At 47.8% G+C, this 4,741-nt stretch overlaps 1 non-coding gene across 1 annotated transcript; it reads left to right on the top strand.

The window, feature by feature from the left end:
* Positions 1-1,993: 1,993 nt before the first annotated feature.
* trnap-ugg (transfer RNA proline (anticodon UGG)) lies at positions 1,994-2,083 on the top strand. The gene is given in 2 exon segments: positions 1,994-2,029; positions 2,048-2,083. It is a non-coding gene; the product is annotated as a tRNA-Pro (tRNA).
* The last annotated feature ends 2,658 nt before the right edge of the window (positions 2,084-4,741 follow it).

The raw sequence follows: 4,741 nt of genomic DNA on the forward strand, positions 1-4,741 counted from the left end.
GGCTTCGGCGGGTTGGTGTGGACTTGTTGGGCCAAAGGGCCTGTTTCCACACTGTAATCTAATCTAATCTAATCTAATCTACTTGGCCTGTCGAGCCTGCTCCACTATTCATTCAGATGATGGCTGATCTATTCATCATCTCAGCTCCTCCTACCTGCATTATTCCATCTACCCTTCATTCCCCTCCATGGAATATCCCATCCAATTGTGTCTTGAATATAATTAATGAAGCTGCCTCATCTGCTCCCTTGGGCAGAGAATTCCACAGAGTCACGCGAATTACAACATGGAAAGAGACCATTCAGTCCAACCCATCCATGTTGACCAGTTATCCTCAACAGTCTAGTCCCATTTGCTAGCACTTGGCCCATATCCTCTTAAACCCTTCCAATACATGGACACATCCAGATGCCTTTTAAATGTTGTAATTATACTAGCCTCCACGACTTGCTCAAGCAGCTAATTCCATACCCGCACCATGCTCTGTGTGAAAATGCTGTCCCTTAAGTCCCTTTTATTTCTTTCCACACTCACCGTAAATGTATGCCATCTAGTTCTAGACTCCCTCAATTCAGGGAAAAGACCTTGTTTGTTTATCCTATCAATGCGGCATGATTCCTGAAGAAGGGTTCATGCCTGAAACGTCAATTCTCCTGCTCCTTGGATGCTGCCTGACCTGCTGCGCTTTTCTAGCAACACATTTTCAGCCCGTATCCTACCAATGCCCCTCATAATTTTGTAAACCTCCATAAAGTCACCCCTCAGCCTCCAAGGCTCCAGAGAAAACAGCCCCAGCCTGTTCAATGTCAACTATATTTCACTCTGAGCAAGACGAAGCTGGTTGAAGAGGTAGAGCGGGGCCGCAGAAGTGGCTGCTCTGTGGCTCGTTGGTCGAGGGGCATGATTTTCGCTTTGGATCTCCTTGGACACAGACATACGAGAGATCCCGGGTTCAAATCGCCATCTGACGTGAATGACAAGACGATCCGCATAGTCAGAAACCGCATCCCGTGGACAGAATGACAAGCTGATGTTCTAGGAAACTCTTTGCTGCTTGCAGTTCTTGGAGCAAAGTGGAATGTATTTCACACAGAGCAAATTTCAGCTGGCTCAGAGCCTCCAGTGTACATTGCTCTCTTTCCCGCCAGCTTTTTCCTATTCACTCAATGTCGCCTTTAGCAGCTTTCCTGTATAACGGCGCACTGTTGTGCACCTCGCCTTCTCATCTGCTTCCCAAAAAACTTCGACGTAAATATTTCACATTGATACACTGGCCCAATGTGCACAGTTGAAATGACAAACTCGTGGAGGTCTGCGGGGTCTTCTCCTGTTCTCTGTACCCTATGTTGAGGAGGGCAATGCTTGTCACTGGTCACTCCGGTGTCAGAAAAGTTTAGAAAGAAAACGGTTTAATTTTCTGCCAGTAGAGAGGGCCCGGTTCCTGGGGAGGGGCAAACGGCAGCAGAGAGACAGAATGAGAAGCAGCTGTTCATAGAGTCACAGAGATGTACAGCATGGAAACAGACCCTTCGGTCCAACCCGTCCATGCCGATCAGATATCCCACCCCAATCTAGCCCCACCTGCCAGCACCCGGCCCATATACCTCCAAACACTACCTTTTCATATATCCATTCAAACGCCTCTTAAATGTGGCAATTGTACCAGCCTCCGCCACTTTCTCTGGCAGCTCATTCCATACACGCACCACCCTCTGCGTGAAAACGTTGCCCCTTAGGTCTCTTTTATATCTTTCCCCTCTCACCCTAAATCTATGCCCTCTAGTTCTTGACTCCCCGACCCCAGGGAAAAGACTTTGCCTATTTATCCTATCCATGCCCCTCATAATTTTGTAAACCTCCATAAAGTCACCCTTCAGCCTCCGACGTTCCAGAGAAAACGTCCCCAGCCTGTTCAATGTCAACTATACTTCACTCTGAGCAAGACTCAGCTGGTTCAAGAGGTAGAGTGGGGGCGCAAGCGGGCCGGTTGTGTGGCTCGTTGGTCTAGGGGCATGATTCTCGCTTTGGGTCTTCGTCAACACAGGTATGCGAGAGATCCCGGGTTCAAATCCCGGACGAGCCCGCGTTTCATGCTTTGTGCGAAGATGTGTGTTTGATTTTTCTCAAAAAGCACCTTCGTTAAACGAGGTTGGGCTCCCTGGCGTACCAATGGGACAGAAAGCAGCCAAGTGAAATGATTGGAGAGAGCGTTGAATCGGTTGACGTGAGTGGTGCGGTGTTTGAGGGATGTCAGCGATGAGGATCGATTGGAAATTTGGGACAGCTCTCTTCGGAGAACAGAAGTTTCAAATCTGGCCCGATTGAAGCTTTACAAGTCATGCGAAGTCGAGACAGAGAAAGTAATGTAGTCAAAATGCTCCCACGCCTGAAAGCATGGGCAACGATTCGGTAGAGTTTTAAAGTCATGAGGAAAAGAACCAAAAGTGACATTAGGAAGAACGCTTTCGTACAGGGAGTGGTGGTTGGGATCAGTCAATCCCTAACTGACACTGACAAAGAGGCAGATTCATTAGACGCAAACGGGAATTCGGTGGTCATGTTTAAAGTAACAATGTGCAGAATTACATGGAGAAGGCAAGAGAATGCTACTAATAGAGACCCAAGTTTACTTACTGTGTCGACCCAGCAGAGCGAAGGTGAGCCGCATGACGTCTATTCAGAGTGAAATCACAGTTCGACCAACAGAATGTGGGAAGTAAGAAAAAGTTTATATTTACACAGCCTCCATACGTCTGCTCAACACCATATAAGACGACCGCAGTGGAGATCTTTGACATCAGTCACGAACGTGCATGCCACGTGCCAGACGAAAGGCTGAACAGACCTGTGGAAAAGGCTGCTGCGCGCAGAAGCAGAGTGGTGCCGCAGGTGCGTGCTGGGCCCATAACCCAGAATTCGTTGGCTCGAAACCATCCTCTGCTTTTGTCCAATGTCTCCTTCAGCGACATTCCTGAGTGATGGTGCTCCGTTCAGCATCTTGCCTTTCAACGACTTCCTGTGTATCTGAATGCCCCGAATCATACCGATAATGTCGCGAAACTCACACCGTTCATCTAACTTGCTTTTGGAGGTCTGAGTGGTCTTCTCCTGTTCTTCGTCGGTTTCCTATGAACTGAATCGCAAAACCACTTCTCTGAGATGGCAATGAGCTGAGACGCATACCTTGTGCTTTCGTGCCTTCCCTGCCGTAATTCGCCTCGCCGTTTCGGACGTGGATGACAAGACGATTAGCATGTCAGAAACTGTATCACCATTCAGACACAGTCCCTTAGTATTCGGACAGATATCACCGATTGTGAATCACCTCAGAGAGAGACAAGGTGCAGAGAGTCGTCGTGGGCACGATGGGCTGGATTGCCTCTGTCGGCGGGGGAATGATGCTACGTGTTTATGCCGTCTCACTGCCTGTCTCTATGACAGAGAGGCTGAGGGAGCAACAATGGTTCATTTTTAACCATCCCTTCCGTGTTGAACTGTCTGCAGTCCTGCAGCTCAGGGCCGTGGGGATGACTCTCAGTGAGTGAAGGTTTCACTCGGATTCTCTTCATCTGGGGCACTTGAGGCTCAGATGTTAAATGCTGCGTGGTCGCAGCGATGAAAGCGATGTCCATTTGCAATAGACTTTCCATAAGATTGCTGCGTGAAGACGAATTCTGAAAACCAAACAGGCTGCACAACAATGTGCTCATATGAATTTACTTGAGGGAAGAGTCTTCGGTGTCCATTTCTCTCTGCCCCGCCAGCACAGCATCTTTCTATCTCTCCGATAACAGACGTTTGGAGGAAATTCACAATTAAAGTTACTCACTTCCCACGCATGAGTGTAAGTGACACCTCTCACCCTAAGGGATTGGGAGATAAAGAGCAGAAGAGCGAATGGACTCGACCCTCCCTCCAGAAAAGCGGACAAGTAGAAACAAATTGGTTTAATTATCCGCCAGCGGAGACATATCACTTCCTGGGGATGAGACAAACATCAGCGCCCCGAGTACAGAATGACAAGCAGATGTTCTGGAAACTCTTTGCTGCTTGAAATTCTTGAAGCAATGTGGAATGTATTTCACGCTGAGCAAGTTTCAGCTGGTTCAGAGTCTCCAGTGTATATTACTCTCTGAGTTTATATTTGCACATCGGCGACATGTTTGCACAACAGCACCTGACACGACAGCAGTGAAGATCTTTTGACGTCATTCTCGAACATGCAAGTCACACGCCAGATGAAAAGCTGAATACTTCTCTGGAAAAGCTACCGTGCAGGTGCAGGAGAATGGCACAGCGTTTGCATGCTGGGATCATAACCCAAAAGCGAAACCATTTTCTCCTATTCACTGAATGTCGTCTTGAGCAGTTTTCCCGTATAACGGCGCTCTGTTCTTTTCCTTGCCTTGTCATCTGCTTCCCAAAACTTCGGGTATCTGAGCTCAATATTTCACATCGATACACAAGTCAAATTTACACAGTTGCGCTGGCACCCTTGTGGAGCTCTGAGTTGTCTTGCCCTGTTCTCTGTCGGTGTGTCCTGATCTCGTGTGAAACCTCTTCTCTCAGATGGCAATGAACCGGTGAAGTTGAAACACATGACTTGCTGTTTTAGTCCATTTCCTGCAGTAAAGAAACCAACAGCCGTGTAATAAAAGACTTTCTGCAGGATTGTTGTGTCAAGACTAATTCTGAACACCAAACAGGCAGCACAAAAATGCACTCATACCAATTTACCTGA

The sequence above is a fragment of the Chiloscyllium plagiosum genome, unplaced genomic scaffold (genome assembly GCF_037043375.1).
Source record: "Chiloscyllium plagiosum isolate Xiang-an unplaced genomic scaffold, Cpla_swu_hap1 HiC_scaffold_27, whole genome shotgun sequence".
NCBI classification, from domain to species: Eukaryota; Metazoa; Chordata; class Chondrichthyes; order Orectolobiformes; family Hemiscylliidae; genus Chiloscyllium; species Chiloscyllium plagiosum.